The following is a 24,784-nucleotide window of genomic DNA, read 5'->3' on the forward strand; positions in this document are numbered from 1 at the left end:
GGTTGGGGGTTATGAGACGTTGCTGGGTTGGAGAGCTTGTGGGGCTAGGAGAGCTTGTGCAGTAGATGAGCTTGGGTGTGCAGGAGAGCCTGCGGGGCAGGAGAACTTGGAGCGTAGGAGATCTTCGAGGTGAGCTGACCTTGCGTTGGTCAGAAAGCTTGGTGGGGTCGGAGAGCTTGGGCGAGTAGAGAGCTTCGGGGGTAGGAGAGCTTGGCGGGGTAGGAGAGCTTGGGCGGTTAGGAGAGCTTGGGGAGGTAGGAGAGCCTGTGGGTGTCGGAAAGCTTGGAGGCGAAGGTGAGCTTGAGTGAGTAGGAGAACTTGGGGGGTGTAGGAGAGCCTGGGCGGTGTAGGAGAGCTTGGTGTGTGTAGGAGATCTTGTGGGGTAGGAGAGCTTGAGGGGGTAGGAGAGCTTGATGGTTTTAGGAGAGTTTGGGGGGGTCGGAGGTATTGGTGTGGTAGGAGAGCTTGATGGATAGGAGGGCTTGGGGAGGGATAGGAGAGCTTGGGGGTGTACTAGGAATTGGGGCGATAGGAGAGCTTGAGCTGGTAAGAGAGCTTGAGGGGTAGGAGACCTTTGCGGGGTATGAGAGCTTGGGGGGTAAGAATGCTTGGTGGTTAGGAGAGCTTGGTGAGTCGGAGAGCTTGGGTGTGTAGCAGAGCTTAGGGTGTAGGAAAGCTGGAGGCGGGTGGTGGGAAAGCCTGACGGCTCGAAGAGCTTTGGAGGTGTAGGAGAGCATGGGGGGTAGGAGAGCCTAGGGATTTTAGGAGGGCTTTGGCGGGGTAGGAGAGATTGGCGGGTAGGAGTGCATGGTGGGGTTGGAGAGCTTAGTGGCGGGGGGGTGGTAGGAGAGCTGGGGTGAAACAGAGCTGCTGCGGTAGGAGAGCTCGGGCGGTAGGAGGAGAACTTGGCGGCGGGGAGGTGAGATTTGGAGGTTGGGAGTGCTTGGTGGGGGCAGAAAAACTTGGCGGGGTATTGGAGCGTGGGGTAGGAGAGTTTGGGAGGCTAGAAAGCCTGGGGGGTAGGAGAGCTTGGGGAGGTATGAGAGCTTGGGGGAGGGAGAGTAGGAGAGCTTGGGGTGTAGGAGAGCCTGTGTGGGTAGGGGATTAGGAGAGCTTGGGGTGTTAGGAGACCTTGGGGGCAGAAGTGCTTGGGGAGGGATAGTAGTACATTGGAGGGGATTACTAAAGCTTGGGATGGTAGGAGAGTTTGGGGAAGGAGAACTTGGGGTTTAGGATAGCATTGGAGGTAGGAAAGTTTGGGGGAAAGAAAGCTTGCGGGGTAGATTAGCTTGGGTGTTCGGGGAGCTTGGGCGGGGTAGGAGAGCTTGCAGGGTGTAGGAGAGCTTGGTGTGTAGGAGAGCTTGGGGTGGTAGGAGAGCTGGGGATGTGGGGATAGGAAAACATGGGGGGAATAGGTGAGCTTGAAGGGGTAGTAGAGCTTGGGGGTCAGGAGAGCTTGGGGGGTTGGTGAGCTTGGGCGGCAGGAGAGCTTTGGGGGTAGGAGAGCTTCGGTAGTTGCCGAGCTTGGGGGAGATTGGAGAGCGTTTGGGACTAGGATAACTTGGCAGGCTAGCAGCGGTTGGAGGGGCAGGAGAGCTTGCGGTGCAGGAGAGTTTGCAGGGGTAAGTGAGCATGCGAGTGTAGAAGAGCTTGGCGGTGGGTAGGAGAACTAGGGCGGTAAGAGAGACTGGGGGGTTGGAGAGTTTGGATGGGTAGGAGAGCTTGGGGAGGGGTAGCAGAGCTTGGAGTGGTAGGGGAGCTTGGGGGTTAGGGGAGCTTGGGGGGTTAGGAGAACTTGGCGAGGCGGGGGGAAAGGACAGCTTGTGGGTGTTGGAGAGCTTGCGGGGTAGGAGAGCTTGGTGGGTGGGTCGGGAGCTTGGAGTGTAGGAGAGCTTGGGGTTAGGTGAGCTGACGGGGTTGTAGAGCATGGGGTGTAGTTGAGGTTGGCAGAGTAGGAGAGCTTAAGGTGTCGAAGAACGTGGGGGGTTTATGATAGCTTGGGGGGCTCGGAGATCATGGGGGGATAGGAGAGCTTACGGAGGTAGGAGAGCTTGGCGGGTAGGAGGGCATGCAGTAGTATGAGAGCATGGGGTTTGGGGAATTGGCGGGGTAGTAGAGCTTGGGGGTGGTAGAACAGATTGGGGGTAGGAGAGCTTGGGGGATAGGGGAGATTGGGGGTGGGAGAGCATGGGGTGTAGCAGAGCTTGCGGGTAGGAGAGCATTGAGTGGTAGGAGAGCTTGGGTGCAAGAAATCTTTGGGGGGTTTGGAGATCTTGGGTGGGTAGCAGAGCTTTGGGTGTAGGAGAGCTTAGTGGGGTAGGAGCGCCCAGGAGATGTGGGTAGAAGAGCTTTGTGGGTGTAGGAGATCATGCGGGAGGGCGGTAGGAGATCTTGGGGGTTGCAGGAGAGTTTGGGGGGTGGGAGAGCTTGGGGTTTAGGAGAGCTTGAGGGGTTCGGTGAGGTTGCGGGGTCGGTGTGTTTCGGGGATATGAGAGTTTGGAGGGGTTGCAGAGCTTGCGGGTTTAGGAGAGCTTGGGGGGTTGTACCACATGGGATGATAGGCGAGCATGGGGTGTAGGGGAGTTTGGGGTATAGGAGAGCTTGGCAGTGGTAGGAGAGCTTGGTAGAGGGGGTAGGAGATCTTGGGGTGGTAAGAGAGCTTGAGGGGTAGGAGCCATTTGGGGGGTAGGAGAGCTTGGGGGGTAAGAACTCTTGGGTGGTAGGAGAGCTTGGTGATTCGGAGGGCTTGGGTGGGTAGCAGAACATGTAGGTGCAGGAGAGCTCGGGGGCGGTGTAGGAGAGCCTGACGGCTAGAAGAGCTTTGGGGTTGTCGGAGGGCTTTGGCGGCGGTAGGAGAGATTGGCGGGTTGTCGTGAAATGGGGGGGGAAGGTGTGTTTGTGGGGAGGAGAGCATGGGGGGCAGGAGAGCTTGAGGTGTAGGAGTGTTTGAGGGTAGTAGAGCTTGCGGTGGTACGAGATCTTGGTGGGTAGGGCAGCGGCGAGGTAGTAAAGCTTGGTGGGTAGTGGAGCTTGGTGGGTAGGTAAGCTTGCGGGGTATGCGAGCTTGGTAGGAAGGAGAGCTTGGGTCGTAGCAGAGCTTCCGGGGTCGGAGAGCTTGGGGATGTTGGAGATTATGAGGGGTGAGGAGAGCTTTGGGGAGTAGAAGAACTTGGGGAGCAGGAGAGTTCATAGGGTTTGGAGAGGTTGGGTGCTACGAGATCTTGGGGAGAGAAGGAGGAGAGGTTGGAAGGGAAGGAGAGCTTGGGGGGGTGTCGGAGAGCTTGGGGGATGGGAGAGCTTGGGGGTGTAGGAGAGCTTTGAGTGTAGGTGAGCTTGGGGGATAGTAGAGCTTGGTGTGGTCGGTGGGCCTGAGGGGTAGGAGAGCTTGCGGGGCTAGGACGTGGGTTGGACAGCTTGTGGGGCTGTAGAGCTTGGTGGGTCGGAGAGCTTGGTGGGTAGGTGAGCTTTCGACGTATGAGAGCTTGTGGCGTCGGAGAACTTGGAGGGTAGGAGAGCTTGTGGGGTGGGAGAGCTTGGGGATGTAGGAGCTTCTGAGGGCGAAGGAATGCTTTGCGAGGTGGAAGAGCTTGGGGAGTAGGAGAGTTTTGCGGGATTGGAGAGCTTGGGCGGTAGGAGATCTTGGGGAGCGGGGTAGGATAGGTTAGGAGGGTAGGAGAGCTTGGGAGGCGGTCGGAGATCTTGGGGGATGGGAGAGCTTGGGAGGTAGGAGAGCGTGTGGGGTAGGAGAGCTTGAGGGGTGTGGTAGGAGTGCTTTTCGAGTCGGAGAGCTTGTGCGGGTAGAAGAGCTTGGGGTGGTGTTGAGCTGCTGGCTGTATAGAAGAGCTGCTGGAGGTGGTAGGAGAGCTGAGGTGGTCGGAGAGCTGGGGACGAAGAGAGTTTGGGTGGTTGAAGAGCTTGGGGTGAATAGGAGAGCTTTGGGGGTAGGTGAGCTTCGGTGTGTCGGAGAGATTGGTGGGGTCAGAGAGATTGGCGGGTAGGAGAGTTTGGGGTGGTACGAGAAATTGGGGGGATGGAGAGATTTAGTTGTAGGAGAGCTTTGGGTTGGGTAGGAAAGATTGGCGGTATAGGAGAGCTTGCGGGGTAGGAGAGCTTGCGGGGTAGGAAAGCTTGGGGGCCTATGCGAGTTGGAGGGGCAGGAGAGCATCGGGGTTCTGAGAGCTTTGGCGGGTTGGAGAGCTTGGCGGGGTAGGAGAGCATGGGGGGCGTAGGAGAGCTTGGGCGGCGAGGATAGCTTTGTCGTGTAGGAGAGCTTGTGAGTGGAGAGCTTGGGGTTTTACGAGAGCTTGTGGGTAGGAGATTTTGGGGGTTAGGAAAGCTTAGGGGCGGGGTTAGGAGAGCTTGGAGGGCGTAGGGGAGCTTGCGGGGTAGGTAAGCATGGGGGGTAGCAGAGTTTGTTGAGTAGGAGAGTTTGGGGGGAAGGAGAGCTTGCGGGGGGTGGTAGGAGAGCTTGGAGAGGTAGGACAGCATGTGGTGTTAGGAGAGCTTGGGGGTGCAGGAGTGATTGGAGTGCTCGGAGAACTTGGGAGGAGCGGAGAGCTTGGTGGGTAGGAGAGCTTGGTTCGATGGTAGAGTTGGAGGTTTAGAGATCTTTGGGGGTAGGAAAGCTTGGGCGGGGTTGGAGAGCTTGTGGGGTTAGGAAAGCTTAGTGGGGGGCAGGAGAGTTTGGGCAGCGTAAGACAGCTTTGTGGCTACAAGTGCTTGGCGTTTAGGCGAGCTTGGGAGGTAATTTCTTTGTACTGTGATTATTCCTGTGCTCTTGCAGCTTGCTTGCCCTGTTTCTGCAGCTCCACAATGCCTGTTTCTGAAGGTAATTCCTCTGTTCCTGGAGCTGCTAATTTAAAAGTTTCTATTCATCGTTCAAGACCTAATTCCTCAGTTTCGAGGTTTCGGTCCACTGTTTTCGGCACTAATTCCCGTGTTTCCGGCGCTAATTCGCTTATTTCTGCGCTAAAACCCGCAATTTCTGGAAGTCCTCGGTTCCCTCTTTCTGGAGATTCTGAGTTGTTTGTGGAGCTCCTAATTGTCCTTTTTCAGGAGCTCCAAATTGCGCTGTTTATGCAGCACCTAATTGTCGTATTTAAGTGTCTACTGGTTATATATATATATCCGAAATGACATGTTTATGGTGCGCTCTCCAAAATATCTTGCTACAGGGACAGCTAAGTCACCTCTTTCTAGAGCTTACTCTGTTCGTTCTAACACCAATTCCCCTGTTTCTGGAGAGAAGTGCGTTGTTTCTGGAGCTAATTTCAATATTCCCGGGGCTACTAATTTCGCAGTCTCTGGAGCTCCGAATTCCTCTGCGACTGGAGCAAATTCCCCTGTTCCTGGAGCAAATCATTTTGATCTGTAGCTGAAGTGTCCTCTGTTTCTGGAGCACCTAATTCTCTCTTTCTGTATATAATCACAATATTTCTGGGCATAATTCCCCTCTCTCTGCAGCTCCTAATTCTCGTGTTTCTGGAGCAATCTATTCCAAAGTTTGTAGAGTTAACTCCAATATTACTGCAGCTAAATCCCCGGTTTCTGGAATTAATTCCGGTAACTAAGAATATCCCATTCCCACTGTTCCTGGAGCTCTTTCTCTTGTTAGGGGTTAATTTCAATGTTCTTGGAGCTGCTAAATCAAATCTTACGAGAGCTCACAATGACGCTGTTGCTGGAGCTCCGACTACCCAAGATAATGCAGGTTCATAATCCCCTGTTTCTGGAGCTATTTCAGTTGTTTGTGGTGAAATTAATTCCCCTGTTTCTGGAGCTTCAAATTGCGCTGTTTATGAAGCACCTCAGTGTGCTTTTTATGTGGCTACCATTTCCCGCTATATTTAGATCTGATGTATGCTGCTTATGGTGCGCTCTCCTAATTCCCTGCTGCAGGAAAAACTAGTTCATCTGTTTCATGAGACAACGCTTCTCTTTCTAAAAGTAATTCAGTTATTTCTGGAGCAACTTTCGCTGTACTAATTAAAATCCCATGTTTCTGGAGCTCCTAATTTCCCATTTCTGCAGTGCCCAATTCGGCAGTTTCTGTAACTCCGAATTCACATCATCCTAGACCTAATTCCTCTCTTTCTGGAGCTAATACCGTTGTTGCTGAACTAATTCCAGTATTCCTGGAACTAGTAATTCCCCTCTCTGCAGCTCCTAATTCCCCTGTACCTGAAACTAATTCCCCTGTTTCTGGAGCTCATCTTTTTCTGGAGTTCCAGATATCCAGATTGTGGATCTCCTAATGCATCTGTTTCTGGAGGTAACACACCAGTTTCTGTTGCTAACTCAACTGTTTCTGAAGAGAATACGTTTTTTTCCTGTGGAGATCATAATTTCGCTTATTATGGAACTCCAAATTGTGCAATTTATGAAGCAGGTAATTTCCCTTTATACTTCTGTAGTTTGCCGGTACATATGGCTCCGAATTACCCTGTTATGGTGCGCTCCCCTAATTTCACTGCGAGAGGAAGAGTTAATTCTCTGTTTTTGAATGTAACTATCCTATTTCTAAACACAACTCCCTGTTTCTGGATCTATCTGCGCTGTACTGTGATTATTCCCGTGCTCCTGGAGGCCATGCTTCCCCTGTGTCTGCAGCTCCGGAGAGCCCTGTTTCTGGAGCGGATTCAACTGTTTCTGGAGCGGATAATTTACCACTTCCTGTAACTCTTATTTTCTTCCTTCTCGAGCTAATTCCAGTGTTTATGGAGTCAATGGCTCTATTTCTGGAGCTAATTCCCTTCTTTCTGCGCGAATATCCGCGTTCCAGGAGCTCCAACTTCCCCTCATTCTGCGGCTCCAAATTTCCCTGTTCCGAGATTTAATACCCCTGTTTCGGTAGTTAATTCAGCTGTTTGTGGAGCTAATGTTTCTGGAGCTAATGTTTCTCCTGAACTTATGTTTCTGGAGCTAATTCCCCAATCTCTGTAGTTCCTAGTTCTCCTGTTCCTGCAGCTCCTAATTCTTCTGTTTCTTTACGTTCGAAATTGCCCTATTATATTGCATCAAATTGCCCTTTTCATGTGGCCACTAGTTCTCCGATGTATATAGCTGCAAATTGTATTGTTTTTGGTTGGCTCTCCTAATTCCCAATCGACAAGATCAGCTAATTCACTTGTTTCTGGAACTGGCTGCAAATTTCCCAGTTTCTGGAGCCTGCACCAACGTTCCACGGTGAAACTGCCCTCTCCTAATTACCCTGTATTGGGATCTCCGAAATCGCCTGCTTCTTTTGCTCCAAATGAATGTGTTTATGGAACCAAACTTACCTTCGTTCTGGATCGTATAATTCCCCTGTTTTTGGAATTAATTTCCCTGATTCTGAGATGATAGCACTGTTTCTGGAGTTGAGCCCTTGTTTATGGAGTTAATTTCCTTGTTTATGAGCTAATTCCGGTGTTCCGGGTGCTAATTCCCATGTTTCCGGAGCCAATTCTTCTTTTTTCTGCAGATCCTAATATCCCACTTTGTGAAGCTTCGAATTCGTCAGTTTCTGCAGGGGAAGCCCCTGTTTTTGTAGCTATTTTACCTGTTTTAGGGGCTAATAATTCTGCCTCTTGAGCTAAATCACTAGATTCTGCAGGCACTAGTTCCATTATTACAGCAGATGTTTCAGTTGCTTGTGAAGCTCCCAAAAAAACGTATTTGGAACCCTAAATTGCGCTGTTTTTGGAGCACGTAATTGTGTTCGTACGTGGTTACTAGTTCTTCTATAGATATAGCCCCGAATTTTCCTATTTATAGTGCACTCTCCAAACTCCCTGATACAGGAACAGCGAATACACCTGTGTCGAGAGCTGGCTCCAAATGTCCCTCTTTCTGGAGCCTGCTCCTAAGTTCCACGTTGATGGAGCCCTCTGATAATTTCCCTCTATCTGTATCATCAAAAACGCCTGTTTCTTTTTCTCCAACTTCCATTGTTTCTGGAACTTTTATTTCCCCAGTTTCAGGATTTTTTCTGGAATTAGTTCCCCTGTTTCTGAAGCTAATGTCCTTATTTCCGATCTAATTCCTGTGTTACTGGAGCTCCTCGATCTGCAGCTGCAAATTTCCCTGATTCTGAATCTAATTAACTGGTTGTGGAGGTAATTCATATTTATCTGGAGCTCCTGATATCGCAGATTGAGGAGATCCTAATTCCTTTCTTTCTGGAGGTAACTCCCATGTTTCTGTAGCTAATTCAACTGTTTCATAGGTAATACTCTGTTTTTGGTGCTGATACCCCAGTTTCAGGAGGTCCTAGTCCCTCAGTTCTGGAAATGATTTATTTGATTGTGGAGTTTCTAATGTCGCTGACAATGGAGCTCCATATTTCGCAGTTCATGGAACACATCATTATCGTTTTCTTGTAGCTACATGTTCCCCTATAAATCCGAATTGTCCTGTTAATGGTGCGCTCTCCAATTACCCCTGCTATAGGAACAGCTAATTTGCCTTTTTCGGGAGCTGTCTCCACATTTCCCACTTTCTTGTGCCCTCCCCTATGTTCCATGTTGATGGAGCTCTCTCCCAAATTCCCTGCATCTGGATCTCCTAAATCTCCTGTATCTTTTGCTTCAAATTCTTTATGGAACCATAATTTCCTTGTTACTGGAAATCGTAATCTCATGCTGCTGAAGCTAAACACCCTGTTTCTTTGCTGCAACGTCTACTGTTTCCGGAACACTTGATTCTGCCCCTTGATCGAGCTAATTCTCATATTTCTAAGGACAATTCACCTGTTTCGGGAGCTGCTAATACATGTGTTTATGGATGTTCGAATTCCCCGATTTGTGGAGTTAACCAGTGTTTCTGTAACTAATTATCTTGTTCTGGGGCTAATCCTTCAATTCCTGCATCTGCTATCGTCAATGTTTCTGGAATTCCTAATACACGAATTTCGAGAGTTCCAACTTTTCCTTATTTGTGGAGCCCATCATTGCACAATTTCTGGAGCTGCAAATAGCACTGTTTGTGGAACACCTAATTTACGTGGCTACTGTTTCCCGGATATATATATATATATAGCGCCGGATTGTCTTGTTTAAGGTGCACTCTCCTAATTCCTCTGCTAAAGGAAAATCTAAGACGCCTTTTTATGGAGCTGTGCCCCTATTTCCAAGTTCCATGTAGATGTGCTGCTCCCCTCATTCTGCTCTATCTGGATCTCATAAACATTCTGTTTATTTTGCTCCGAATAACATTGTTTACTGAGCCACAACGCTCTTGTTTCTGGATCTCATGATTCCCCTGTTTCTGTAGCCGAAATTCCCTCTGTTTCTGGAGCAACCGATTCTTCCAATGTCTGGAGATAATTACCGATTTTTAGGCCATAATTCGTCTTTCTGTTGCTCCTAATTCGGGCGTTTCTGAAGCACATAATTCACTGGTTTGTGGAATAAATTCCAGTATTTATGGAACTAATTTTCATGTTTCTGAAATTAATTCATATATTTAAGGCGATACTATTCCCCCTGTTTATGGAGCTACTTTATTCATTCTGGGGCTAATTTCTCTGTTCTGGGAGCTGCTAATTCCCATGTTGCTGTACCTTTTAATTCCACATCTTATGTAGGGCCTAGTTCCCTATTTCTGTAGTTATTTCACTTGTTGTGGAGATTCAAATTCCTATGATTCTGGAGCTACAAATGCACTGTTTATGCAGCGTCTAATACTGTATTAATGTTGCTAATATTCTCCCGATCTATATAGCTATGAAGTGTTCTGCTTGTGGCGCGCTGCCCTAATTCTCCTGCTACAGGAACAGCTAATTTTCCTATTTATTGAGCTAACTCTTCTCTGTCTAACCGAATTACCATGTTTCTGCAGATAGTTCCGCTCAACTGAGCGAGGTCCTCTGTTCCTGAGCTCCTACTTCCCCTGTTTCTGCAGCGCGCAATTCTTCAGTTTCTGGAGATAATCCCACTGTGTCTGGAGCTGCTAATCACCAGTTCCTTTAATTTCTAATTAACCTGTTTCTAGACCTGCTTCCACCGTTTCTGGAGCTAATTTCACTGTTTCTGGCGCGAATTCCACTGTTCCTGGAGCTGCTAATTTCTCCTTCTTTTTAGAGCTGCTATTCCAAAGTTCCCAGATCTGCTAATTCCACTGTTTCTGGAGCTAATTCCACTGTTCTGGGAGCTAATTCCTCTGTTTCTGAAGCGAAATCGAATATTTCCGGAGCTGATAATTATTCTGTTCTGCAGCTAATTCCACTATTTCTGGAGCGGATTCCACTGTTCCTGGAGCGATTTCTTCTGTGTCTGAAGCTGATAATTCCATTGTTTCTGGAACTGCTAATTACACTGTTTCTGGGGCTAACTCCACTATTTCTGGAGCTGGTAATTCCAATATTTATGCATCATATTCCACTGTTTCTGAAGCTGCTAATTCGACCTTTTGTTGGTGCTGTAAATTCTGCTATTTCTGAAGCTAATTCCCCTGCTTCTGAAGTTAATTCCAGGGTTTCTGAATATGATTCCCCTGTGTCTGAAGCTGCTAATTCCACTTTTTCTTGAGCTGCTGACTTCTCAGTTTCGGGAGCTAATTGCCCTGTTTCTGGAGCTAATTCCTCTGTCTCTAAAGCTAATTCCCCTGTTCCTGGAGCTGCTAATTTCTCCCTTTTTCTGAAGCTGCTAATTCCGATGTTCCTGTAGATAATTCCACTGTTTCTGGTGCTAATTCCCCTTTTTCTAGGGCTGCTAATTCCACTGTATCTGGAGCTAATTGCATTATTTCTGGAGCTGCAAATTCCAGTTTCTGGCGCTAATTTGGCTGTTCATGGAACTGATAATTCCACTGTTTCTGGAGCTAATTCCTCTTTTTCTGAAGCAGCTAATTCCACTGTTCTTGTTGATGCTAATTCCAATAGTTCTGAAACTAATTCCATTGTTCCTGGAGCTGCTAATTCCACAATTCTTGTGGCTGCAAATTCCAATATTTCTGGAGATATTTGCACTGTTTCTAAAGCTAATTCCACTGTTGTTGGAGCTAATTCGACTGTTTCTAAAGCTGCTACACTTTTTCTGGAGTTAATTCACCTTTTTTCTGGAGCTAATTCCACAGTCTCGGGAAATGTTTATTCCACTGCTTCTGGAACGAGTTCCACTGTTTCTGCGGCTAATTCCACTGTTGTTGGAGCTACTTCTACTGTTTGCGAACAGTTCTGAAGATAATTCTACTGTTTCTGGAGTTACGTCCACTGTTTCTGGAGCTAATTCCACTGTTTCTGGAGTTAATTTCACTGTTTTTGGAGCTAATTCCACTGTTTCTGGAGCTAATTCCACTGTTCGTGGAGTTAAGTCCAATATTTCTGGAGCTAATTCCACTGTTTCTGGAGTTAATTTCACTGTTTCTGGAGCTAATTCCACTCTGCAGTTAATTCCACTGTTTCTGGAGTTAATTCCCCTATTTCTGGAGCTAACTCCACTGTTTCTGCAGCAAATGCCACTGTTTCTGGAGTTAATTCCACTGTTTCTGGAGCTAATTCCACTGTTCCTGAAGCTGCTAATTCCACAGTTCCTGGAGCTGCTAATTCCACTGTTTCTGAAGCTAGTTCCACTGTTTCTGGAGCTTCTAATTCCACTGTTCCTGGAGCTGCTAATTCCTTCCTCTTTCTGGAGCTGCTAATTCCAAAGTTGCTGGAACTGCTAATTCCATCGTTTCTGCAGCTGCTAATTCCAATGTTCCTGGAATTGCTAATATTCCTGCTTCTGGAGCTAATTCCATTGTTGCTAGAGATAATTACACTGTTTCTGGAGTTGCCTATTCCTCCCTTTTACTGGAGCTAATTCCCCTGTTTCTGGAGCTTCAAATTGCGCTGTTTATTAATCATCTAAGTGTGCTATTTATGTGGCTACCATTTCCTGCTATATTTAGCTCTGATGTATTCTGCTTATGGTACACTCTCCTCATTCCCTGCTACAGGAAATACTAGTTCCTCTGTTTCATGAGACAACTCTTCTCTTTCTAAATGTAATTCAGTTATTTCTGGAGCAACTTTCGCTGTACTGATTAAAATCCCATGTTTCTGGAGTTCCTAATTTCCCATTTCTGCAGTACCCAATTCGGCAGTTTCTGTAACTCCGAATTCACATCTTTCTAGTCCTATTTCCTCTGATCTGGAGCGAACACCCTTGTTGCTGAACTAATTCCAGTATTCCTGGAACTAGTAATTCCCCTCGCTGCAGCTCCTAATTCCCCTGTTCCTGGAACTAATTCCCCTCTTTCTGGATCTCATCTTTTTCTGGAGATCCAGATATCCAGATTGTGGATCTCCTAATGCATCTGTTTCTGGAGGTAACTCTCCTGTTTCTGTTGCTAACTCAACTGTTTCTGGAGAGAATACGGTTTTTTCTGGGGGAAATTCCTGTGGAGATCATAATTTCGCTTTTTGTGGAGCTCCAAATTGTCCAATTAATGAAGCACGTAATTGCCCTTTATATCTGTGTAGTTTGCCGGTATATATGGCTCCGAATTACCATGTTATGGTGCGCTCCCCTAATTTCCCTGCCAGAGGAAGAGCTAATTCTGTGTTTTTGAATGTAACTATCATATTTCTAAACACAACTCCCTGTTTCTGCGCTGTACTGTGATTATGCCCGTGCTCCTGGAGCCCATGCTTCCCCTGTGTCTACAGCTCCGGAGTGCCCTGTTTCTGGAGCGAATTCCACTGTTTCTGGAGCTGATAATTCACCACTTCCTGCAACTCTTATTTTCTTCCTTCTAGAGCTGATTCAAGTGTTTCCGGTGTCAATGGCTTTATTTGTGGAGCAAATTCCCTTCTTTCTGCGCGAGTATCCGTGTTCCAGGAGCTCCAACTTCCCCTCTTTCTGCCACTCCAAATTTCCCTGTTCCTAGATTAATACCCCTGTTTCGGTCGCTAATTCAGCTGTTTGTGGAGCTAATGTTTCTGGAGCTAATGTTTCTCCAGAACCTATTTTCTGGAGCCAGTTCCCCAATCTCTGTAGTTCCCAGTTCTCCTGTTCCTGCAGCTCCTAATTCTTCTGTTTCTTGCGGCTCGAAATTGCCCTGTTATATTGCAACTAATTGCCCTTTTCATGTGGCCACTAGTTCTCTGATATATATTGCTCCAAAATGTATTGTTTTTGGTGCGCTCTCCTAATTCCCAATCGACAGGATAAGCTAATTGATTTGTTTCTGGAACTGGCTCCAAATTTCCCACTTTCTAGAACCTGCACCAACGTTCCACGGTGAAACTGCCCTCTCCTAATTACCCTGTATTGTGATCTCCTAAATTTCCTGTTTCTTTTGCTCCAATTGAATTTGTTTATGGAACCATACTTACCTTCTTTCTGAATCGTATAATTCCCCTGTTCTTGGAGATACTTTCCCTGATTCTGAGATGATAGCACTGTTTCTGGAGTTGAGCCCTTGTTTATGGTGTTAATGTCCTTGTTTATGAGCTAATTCCGATGTTCCGGCTGCTAATTTAGATGTTTCCGAAGCTAATTCTTCTTTTTTCTGCAGATCCTAATATCCCAATTTGTGAAGCTTCGAATTCGTCAGTTTCTGCAGGGAGAGCCCTTGTTTCTGTAGCAATTTAAACTGTTTCCGGGGTTAATAATTCTGCCATTGAGCTTAATCCCTAGATTCTGCAGGCACTGGTTCCATTATTACAGCAGATGTTTCAGTTGCTTGTGAAGCTCGTAAAAAAATGAATTTGGAACCCCAAATTGCACTGTTTTTGGAGCACAAAATTGTGTTCGTATGTGGTTTCTCGTTCCCCTATAGATATAGCCCGGAATTTTCCGATTTATAATGCACTCTCCAAACTCCCTGATACAGGAACAGCGAATACACCTGTGTCTAGAGCTGGCTCCAAATGTCCCACTTTCTCGAGCCTGCTCCTAAGTTCCACGTTGATGGAGCCCTCTGATAATTTCCCGATATTCGTATCATCAAAAACGCCTCTATCTTTTTCTCCAACTTCCCTTGTTTCTGGAACTTTTATTTCCCCAGTTTCAGGAATTTTTCTGGAATTAGTTCCCCTGTTTCTGAAGCTAATGCCCTTATTTCCGATCTAATTCCCGTGTTACTGGAGCTCCTCGATCTGCAGCTGCCAATTTCCATGATTCTGAATCTAATCCCCTGGTTGTGGAGGTAATTCATATTTATCTGGAGCTCCTGATATCGTAGTTTGAGGAGATCCGAATTCCTTTGTTTCTGGAGGTAACTCCCATGTTTCTGACGCTAATTCAACTGTTTCACAGGTAACACTCTGTTTCTGGTGCTGATTCCCCAGTTTCTGGAGGTCCTTGTCCCTCAGTTCTGGAAATGATTTATTTGATTGTGGGGTTTCTAATGTCGCTGACAATGGAGCTCCATATTTCGCAGTTCATGGAACACATCATTATCGTTTTCTTGTAGCTACATGTTCCACTATAAATCCGAATTGTCTTGTTAATGGTGCGCTCTCCAATTACCCATGCTATCGGAACAGCTAATTTGCCTTTTTCCGGAGCTTCTCCACATTTCACACTTTCTTGTGCCCTCCCCTATGTTCCATGTTGATGGAGCCCTCTCCCAAATTCACTGCATCTGGATCTCCTAAATCTCCTGTATCTTTTGCTTCAAATTCTTTATGGAACCATAATTGCCTTGTTACTGGATATCGTAATCTCATGCTGCTGAAGCTAAACACCCTGTTTCTTTGCTGCAACGTTTACTGTTTCTGGAACACTTGATTCTGCCCCTTGATCGAGCTAATTCTCATATTTCTAAGGACAATTCCCCTGTTTCGGGAGCTGCTAATACCTGTGTTTATGGACCTCCTAATTCCCCGATTTGTGGAGTTAATTCCAGTGTTTCTGTAACTAATTATCTTGTTCTGGGGTTAATCTTTCTATTTCTGGATCTGCTATCGTCAATGTTTCTGGAATTCCTAAAAAATGAATTTCGAGAGTTCCAACTTTTCCTTGTTTGTGGTTCCCATCATTGCATAATTTCTGGAGCTGCAAATAGCACTGTTTGTGGAACACCTAATTTATGTGGCTACTGTTTCCCCGATATATATATATATATATAGCGCCGGATTGTCTTGTTTAAGGAGCACTCTCCTAAATCCTCTGCTAAAGGAAAATCGAAGACGCCTGTTTATGGAACTGTGCCCCAATTTCCCAGTGCCATGTCGATGTGGTGCTCCCCTAATTCCGCTTTATCTGGACCTCATAAATATTCTGTTTATTTTGCTCCGAATTACGTTGTTTACTGAGCCACAACTCTCTTGTTTCTGGATCTCATGATTCCCCTGTTGCTGTAGCCGAAATTCTCTCTGTTTCTGGAGCAACCGATTCTCCCAATGTTTGGAGATAATTACCGTTTTTTAGGCCATAATTCGTCTTTCTGTTGCTCTTCATTCGGGCGTTTCTGGAGCAAATAATTCACTGGTTTGTGGAATAAATTCCAGTATTTATGCAACTAATTTTCATGTTTCTGGAATTAATTCATATATTTAAGGCTAATTTCTCTGTTCCGGGAGCTGCTAATTCCCATGTTGCTGTACCTTCTAATACCAAATCATATGTAGGGCCTAGTTCCCTGTTTCTGTAGTTATTTCACTTGTTGTGGAGATTCTAATTCCTATGATTCTGGAGCTACAAATGCACTGTTTATGCAGCGTCTAATTCTGTATTCATGTTGCTAATATTCTCCCGGTTTATATAGCTCTGAAGTGTTCTGCTTGTTGCGCGCTGCCCTAATTCTCCTGCAAAAGGAACAGCTATTTTTCCTATTTATTGAGCTAACTCTTCTCTGTCTAACCGAATTACCATTTTTCTGTCGATAGTTCCGTTGTACTGAACGAATTCCTCTGTTCCTGAGCTCCTACTTCCCCTGTTTCTGCAGCGCAAAATTCTTCAGTTTCTGGAGATAATTCCACTGTGTCCGGAGCTCTTAATCACCAGTTCCTTTAATTTCTAATTAACCTCTTTCTAGACCTGCTTCCACCGTTTCTGGAGCTAATTCCACTCTTCCTGGAGCTGCTAATTTCTCCTTCTTGCAGGAGCTGCTAATTCCAAAGTTCCTGGAGCTGCTAATTCCACTGTTTCTGGAGCTAATTCCACTGTTTTGGGAGCTAATTCCTCTGTTTCTGGAGCTAATTGAACTCAATCTGGAGCCGCTAATTCCATTGTTCCTGGAGCTAATTCCACTGTTTCTGAAGCGAATCCAATATTTCCGGCGCTGATAATTACTCTGTTATGCAGCTAATTCAATTATTTCTGGAGCTGATTCCACTGTTCCTGGAGCGATTTCGTCTGTGTCTGAAGCTGATAATTCCACTGTTTCTGGAACTGCTAATTACACTGTGTCTGGAGCTAATTCCCCTGTCTCTGGGGTAATTCCACTATTTCTGGAGCTGGTAATTCCACTATTTATGTGTCATATTCCACTGTTTCTGGAGCTGCTAATTCCACCTTTTCTTGGTGCTGCAAATTGCGCTATTTCTGAAGCTAATTCCCCTGCTTCTGAAGTTAATTCCACGATTTCTGAATATAATTCCCCTGTGTCTGAATCTGCTAATTCCACTGTTTTTGGAGCTGCTGAGTTCTCAGTTTCTGGAGTTAATTTCCCTGTTTCTGGAGCTAATTCCTCTATTTCTAAAGCTAATTCCCCTGTTCCTGGAGCTGCTAATTTCTCACTGTTTCTGAAGCTGCTGATTCCGATGTTCCTGCAGAAAATTCCACTGTTTCTGGGGCTAATTCCCCTGTTTCTCGGGCTGCTAATTAAACTGTTTCTGGAGCTAATTGCACTGTTTCTGGAGCTGCTAATTCCAGTTTCTGCCGCTAATTCGTCTGTTCATGGAACTGATAATTCCACTGTTCCTGGAACTAATTCCGCTTTTTCCGGAGCAGCTAATTCCACTGTTATGTTGCTGCTAATTCCAATAGTTCTGAAGCTAATTCCATTGTTCCTGGAGCTGCTAATTCCACAATTCTTGTGTCTGCAAACTCCAATATTTCTGGAGCTAATTCCACTGTTTCTAAAGCTAATTACAGTATTTTTGGAGCTAATTCGACTATTTCTGAAGCTGCTAATTCCACTATTTCTGGAGCTAATTCCACTGTTTCTGGAGTTAATTCACCTTTTTTCTGGAGCTAATTTCACTGTCTCGGGAAATGCTAATTCCACTGCTTCTGGAACGAATTCCACTGTTTCTGCGGCTACTTCCACTTTTTCTGGAGCTAATTCCACTGTTTCTGGAGTTAATTCCACTGTTTCTGGAGCTAATCCTACTGTTTCTGGAGCTAATGCCACTGTTTCTGGAATTAATTCCACTATTACTGGAGATAATTCCACTGTTTCTGGAGCTAATTCCACTGTTTCTGGAGTTAATTCCACTGTTTCTGGAGTTAATTGCCCTATTTCTAGAGCTAATTCCACTGTTCCTGGAGCTGCTAATTCCACTGTTTCTGAAGCTAGTTCCGCTTTTTCTGGAGCTTCTAATTCCACTGTTCCTGGTGCTTCTAATTCCTCCCTCTTTCTGGAGCTGCTAATTCCAAAGTTGCTGGAACTGCTAATTCCATCGTTTCTGCAGCTCCTAATTCCGATGTTCTTGGAAATGCTAATATTCCTGTTTCTGGAGCTAATTCCATTGTTACTAGAGATAATTACTCTGTTTCTGGAGTTGCCTATTCCTCCCTTTTACAGGAGCTAATTCCACTGTTTCTGGATCTACTCCCACTGTTTCTGTGGCTCGTTCCCCTGTTTCTGCAGCTGCTAATTCCACTGTTCTGGAGCTATTTCCACTGTTTCTGGTGCTGCTAATTCCACTGCTTCTGGCGCTAATTCTACTGATCCTGGAGCTCTTAATTCCAATATTTCTGAAGCTACTACTATTGTTACTGGAGCTGCTAATTGCACAGTTACTGTTGCTGCTAATTCCATTATTTCTGGAGATAATTCCTCTGTTTCTGGCGCTAATTCCACTGTGTCTGCGGCTAATTCCAAAGTTGCTGGAGCTAATTCCCCTTTCTGAAGAAATTCCTCTATTTCTGGAGCTAATTCCACTGTTTCTGTGGCGAATACCACTTTTTCTGGAGGTAATTCCACTGTCTCTGGAACTGCTGATTCCACTGCTTCTGGAACTAATTCCACTGTTTCTGAAGCTCATGCCACTGTTGTTGGAGCTAATTCCATTGTTTATGAAGCTGCTAATTCCACTATTTCTGGAGCTAATTCCACTGTTTCTGGAGTTAATCCCAGTGTTTCTGGAGCTAATTCCACTGTTTCTGGAGTTAATTCCACTGTTTCTGAAGCTAATGCCACTGTTTCTGGAGTTAATTCCACTATTTCTGGAACTAATTCCACTGTTTCTGGAGTTAATTCCACTATTTCTGCAGCTAATTCCACTGTTTCTGGAGTTAATTCCAATGTTTCTGGAGTTAATTCCCCTATTTCCGGAGCTAATTCTACTGTTTCTGGAGCTAATGCCACTGTTTCTGAAGTTAATTCCACTATTCCTGGAACTAATTCCACTATTTCTGGAGTTAATTCCACTGTTTCTAGAGCTAATTCCACCGTTTCTGGAGTTAATTCCACTTTCTGGAGTTAATTCCCCTATTTCTGGAGCTAATGCCACTGCTTCTGGAGATAAGTCCACTGTTTCTGGAGTTAATTCCACTGTTTCTGGAGCTAATTCCACTGTTCGTGAAGCTGATAATTCCACTGTTCCTGGAGCTACTAATTCCACTGTTTCTGAAGCTAGTTCCCCTATTTCTGGAGCTTTTAATTCCACTGTTCCTGGAGCTGCTAATTCCTCCCTCTTTCTGGAACTGCTAATTCCATCTTTTCTGCAGCTGCCCATTCCGATGTTCCTGGACATGCTAATATTCCTGTTTCTGGAGCTAATTCCATTGTTGCTAGAGGTAATTACACTGTTTCTGACGTTGCCTATTCCTCCCATTTACAAGAGGTAATTCCACTGTTTCTGGAGCTACTCCCACTGTTTCTGTAGCTAATTCACCTGTTTCTGCAGCTGCTAATTCCACTGTTCTGGAGCTAATTCAACTGTTTCTGGAGCTGCTAATTCCACTGCTTCTGTCGCTAATTCTGCTGTTCCTGGAGCTCTTAATTCCAATATTTCTGAAGCTACTACTATTGTTGCTGGAGTTGCTATTTGCACAGTTACTGTTGCTGCTAATTCCATTATTTCTGGAGATAATTCCTCTGTTTCTGGCGCTAATTCCACTGTGTCTGCGGCTAATTCCAAAGTTGCTGGAGCTAATTCCCCTTTCTGAAGAAATTCCTCTATTTCTGGAGCTAATTCCACTGTTTCTGTGGCGAATACCACTTTTTCTGGAGGTAATTCCACTGTCTCTGGAACTGCTGATTCCACTGCTTCTGGAACTAATTCCACTGTTTCTGAAGCTCATGCCACTGTTGTTGGAGCTAATTCCATTGTTTATGAAGCTGCTAATTCCACTATTTCTGGAGCTAATTCCACTGTTTCTGGAGTTAATCCCAGTGTTTCTGGAGCTAATTCCACTGTTTCTGGAGTTAATTCCACTGTTTCTGAAGCTAATGCCACTGTTTCTGGAGTTAATTCCACTATTTCTGGAACTAATTCCACTGTTTCTGGAGTTAATTCCACTATTTCTGCAGCTAATTCCACTGTTTCTGGAGTTAATTCCCCTATTTCCGGAGCTAATTCTACTGTTTCTGGAGCTAATGCCACTGTTTCTGAAGTTAATTCCACTATTCCTGGAACTAATTCCACTATTTCTGGAGTTAATTCCACTGTTTCTAGAGCTAATTCCACCGTTTCTGGAGTTAATTCCACTTTCTGGAGTTAATTCCCCTATTTCTGGAGCTAATGCCACTGCTTCTGGAGATAAGTCCACTGTTTCTGGAGTTAATTCCACTGTTTCTGGAGCTAATTCCACTGTTCGTGAAGCTGATAATTCCACTGTTCCTGGAGCTACTAATTCCACTGTTTCTGAAGCTAGTTCCCCTATTTCTGGAGCTTTTAATTCCACTGTTCCTGGAGCTGCTAATTCCTCCCTCTTTCTGGAACTGCTAATTCCATCTTTTCTGCAGCTGCCCATTCCGATGTTCCTGGACATGCTAATATTCCTGTTTCTGGAGCTAATTCCATTGTTGCTAGAGGTAATTACACTGTTTCTGACGTTGCCTATTCCTCCCATTTACAAGAGGTAATTCCACTGTTTCTGGAGCTACTCCCACTGTTTCTGTAGCTAATTCCCCTGTTTCTGCAGCTGCTAATTCCACTGTTCTGGAGCTAATTCAACTGTTTCTGGAGCTGCTAATTCCACTGCTTCTGTCGCTAATTCTGCTGTTCCTGGAGCTCTTAATTCCAATATTTCTGAAGCTACTACTATTGTTGCTGGAGTTGCTATTTGCACAGTTACTGTTGCTGCTAATTCCATTATTTCTGGAGATAATTCCTCTGTTTCTGGCGCTAATTCCACTGTGTCTGCGGCTAATTCCAAAGTTGCTGGAGCTAATTCCCCTTTCTGAAGAAATTCCTCTATTTCTAGAGCTAATTTCACTGTTTCTGCGGCTAATACCACTTTTTCTGGAGGTAATTCCATTGTCTCTGGAACTGCTGATTCCACTGCTTCTGGAACTAATTCCACTGTTTCTGAAGCTAATGCCACTGTTGTTGGAGCTAATTCCATTCTTTATGAAGCTGCTAATTCCACTATTTCTGGAGCTAATTCCACTGTTTCTGGAGTTAATTCCAGTGTTTCTGGAGCTAATTCCACTGTTCCTGGAGCTACTAATTCCACTGTTTCTGAAGCTAGTTCCCCTGTTTCTGGAGCTTTTAATTCCACTGTCCCTGGAGCTGCTAATTCCTCCCTCTTTCTGGAGCTGCTACTTCCAAAGTTGCTGGAACTGCTAATTCCATCTTTTCTGCAGCTGCTAATTCCGATGTTCCTGGATATGCTAACATTCCTGTTTCTGGAGCTAATTCCATTGTTCCTAGAGATAATTACACTGTTTCTGAAGTTGCCTATTCCTCCCTTTTACAGGAGCTAATTTCACTGTTTCTGGATCTACTCCCACTGTTTCTGTGGCTAATTCCCCTGTTTCTGCAGCTGCTAATTCGACTGTTCTGGAGCTAATTCCACTGTTTCTGGAGCTGCTAATTCCACTGCTTCTGGCGCTAATTATGCTGTTCCTGGAGCTCTTAATTCCAATATTTCTGAAGCTACTACTATTGTTACTGGAGCTGCTAATTCCACAGTTCCTGTTGCTGCTAATTCCAATATTTCTGGAGATAATTCCTCTCTTTCTGGCGCTAATTCCACTGTTTCTGCGGCTAATTCCAACGTTTCTAGATCCAGTTCCCCTCTTTCTGAACAAATTCCTCTATTTCTAGAGCTAATTCTACTGTTTCTGTAGCTAATCCACTTTTTCTGGAGCTAATTGCACTGTCTCTAGAACTTCTAATTCCACTCCTTCGGGAACTAATTCCACTGATTCTGAAGCTAATTCCACTGTTGTTGTAGCTAATTCCACTGTTTCTGAAGCTGCTAATTCCACTATTTCTGGAGTTAATTCCACTGTTTCTGGAGTTAATTCCATTGTTTCTGGAGATAATTCCACTGTTTATGGAGTTAATTCCACTGTTTCTGGAACTAATTCCACTGTTTTTGGAGTTAATTCCACTGTTTCTGGAACTAATTCTACTGTTTCTGGAGCTAATTCCACTGTTTCTGTGGCTAATCTACTTATTCTGAAGCTAATTCCAATGTCTCTGGAACTGCTAATTCCACTCCTTCTGGAACTAATTCCACTGTTTCTGAAGCTAATTCCACTGTTTCTGGAGTTAGTTCCACTATTACTGGAGCTAATCACACTATTTCTGGAGCTAATTCCACTGTTTCTGCAACTAATTCCACTGTTTCTGGAGCTAATTCCACTGTTTGTGGTGTTAATTCCACGATTTCTGGAGCTCATTCCACAGTTTCTGGAGTTAATTCCACTGTTTTTGGAGCTAATTCCACTGTTTATGGATTTAATTCTGCTGTTTCTGGAGTTAATGCCACTGTTTCTGGAGCAAATTCCACTTTTCATGGAGCAGCTAATTCCACTGTTTCTGAAGCTTGTTCCCCTGTTTCTGGAACTTCTAATTCCACTGTTCCTGGAGCTGCTAATTCCTCCCTCTTTCTGGAGCTGCTAATTCCAAAGTTGCTGGAACTGCTAATTCCATCGTTTCTGCAGCTGCTAATTCAGATTTTCCTGGAACTGCTAATATTCCTGTTTCTGGAGCTAAGTCCATTGTTGATGGAGCGAATTCCACTGTTTCTGGAGCTGCTAAATGCACAGCTTCTGGCGCTAATTCTGCTGTTCCTGGAGCTTCTAATTCCAATATTTCTGAAGCTACTACTATTGTCACTGGAGCTGCTAATTCCACAGTTCCTGTGGCTGCTAATTCCAATATTTCTGGAGATAGTTCCTCTGTTTCTGGCGCTAATTCCACTGTGTCTGCGACTAATTCCAAAGTTTCTGGAGCTAAATTCCCTCTTTCGGAACAAATTCCTGTATTTCTAGAGCTAATACCAATGTTTCTGTGGCTAATTCCACTTTTTCGGTAGGTAATTCCACTGTCTCTGGAACTGCTAATTCCACTGCTTCTGGAACTAATTCCACTCTTTCTGAAGCTAATTCCACTGTTGTTGGATCTAATTACACTGTTTTAGAAGCTGCTAATTCCACTATTTCTGGAGCTAATTCCACTGTTTCTGGAGTTAATTCCAGTGTTTCTGGAGCTAATTCCACTGTTTCTGAAGCTAATCACACTGTTTCTGGTTAATTTCACTGTTTCTGGAGCAAATTCCATTGTTTCTGGAGCTAATTCCACTGTTTCTGGATTTAATTCCACGATTTCTGGAGCTCATTCCACAGTTTCTGGAGATAATTCCACTGTTTTTGGAGCTAATTCCACTGTTTATGGATTTAATTCTGCTGTTTCTGGAGTTAATGCCACTGTTTCTGGAGTAAATTCCACTGTTTCTGGAGCAAATTCCACTTTTCATGGAGCAGCTAATTCCACTGTTTCTGAAGCTAGTTCCCCTGTTTCTGGAACTTCTAATTCCACTGTTCCTGGAGCTGCTAATTCCTCCCTCTTTCTGGAGCTGCTAATTCCAAAGTTGCTGGAACTGCTCATTCCATCGTTTCTGCAGCTGCTAATTCAGATTTTCCTGGAACTGCTAATATTCCTGTTTCTGGAGCTAATTCCATTGTTGATGGAGCTAATTACACTATATCTGGAGTTGCCTATTCCTCCCTTTTACTGGAGCTAAGTCCACTGTTTCTTAAGCTAATCTCTGTTTCTGGGGCTTATTCCCCTCTTTCTGCAGCTGCTAATTCTACTGTTCTGGAGCTAATTCCACTACTTCCTGAACAAATTCCTCTCTTTCTGGCGCTAATTCCACTGTGTCTGCGGCTAATTCCAACGTTTCTAGATCCAGTTCCCCTATTTCTGAACAAATTCCTCTATTTCTAGAGCTAATTCTACTGTTTCTGTGGCTAATCCACTTTTTCTGGAGCTAATTTCACTGTCTCTCGAACTGCTAATTCCACTCCTTCGGGAACTAATTCCACTGATTCTGAAGCTAATTCCACTGTTGTTGGAGCTAATTCCACTGTTTCTGAAGCTGCTAATTCCACTATTTCTGGAGCTAATTCCACTGTTTCTGGAGTTAATTCCATTGTTTCTGGAGCTAAATCCACTGTTCATGGAGTTAATTCCACTTTTTCTGGAACTAATTCCACTGTTTCTGGAGTTAATTCCAGTGTTTCAGGAGCTAATTCCACTGTTTCTGGAGCTAATTCCACTGTTTCTGTGGCTAATCTACTTTTTCTGAAGCTAATTCCAATGTCTCTGGAACTGCTAATTCCACTCCTTCTGGAACAAATTCCACTGTTTCTGAAGCTAATTCCACTGTTTCTGGAGTTAATTCCACTATTTCTGGAGCTAACCCCACTATTTCTGGAGCTAATTCCACTGTTTCTGCAACTAATTCCACCGTTTCTGGAGCTAATTCCACTGTTTCTGGTGTTAATTGCACGATTTCTGGAGCTCATTCCACAGTTTCTGGAGTTAAATCCACTGTTCCTGGAGCTAATTCCACTCTTTCTGGAGTTAATTCCGCTGTTTTTTGGTGTGAATTCCACTGTTTCTTTGGCTAATTCCCCTGTTTCTGCAGCTGCTAGTTCCACTGTTCTGGAGCGAATCCCACTGTTTCTGGAGCTGCTAAATGCACAGCTTCTGGCGCTAATTCTGCTGTTCCTGGAGCTTCTAATTCTAATATTTCTGAAGCTACTACTATTGTTACTGGAGCTGCTAATTCCACAGTTCCTGTGGCTGCTAATTCCAATATTTCTGGAGATAAATCCTCTGTTTCTGGCGCTAATTCCACTGTGTCTGCGACTAATTCCAAAGTTTCTGGAGCTAATTTTCCTCTTTCGGAACAAATTCCTGTATTTCTAGAGCTAATTACAATGTTTCTGTGGCTAATTGCACTTTTTCTGGAGCAAATTCCACTGTCCTGGAACTGCTAATTCCCCTGTTTCTGCAACTAATTCCACTGTTTCTGGAGCTAATTCCACTGTTGTTGGAGCTAATTCCACTGATTTTGAAGCTGCTAATTCCACTATTTCTGGAGCTAATTCCACTGTTTCTGGAAGTTAATTCCAGTGTTTCTGGAGCTAATTCCACTGTTTCTGGAGCTAATCACACTGTTTCTGAAGTTAATTTCACTGTTTCTGGAGCAAATTCCATTGTTTCTGGAGCTAATTCCACTGT

The sequence above is a fragment of the Pristiophorus japonicus genome, unplaced genomic scaffold (assembly GCF_044704955.1).
Source record: "Pristiophorus japonicus isolate sPriJap1 unplaced genomic scaffold, sPriJap1.hap1 HAP1_SCAFFOLD_70, whole genome shotgun sequence".
Lineage (NCBI taxonomy): Eukaryota > Metazoa > Chordata > Chondrichthyes > Pristiophoridae > Pristiophorus > Pristiophorus japonicus.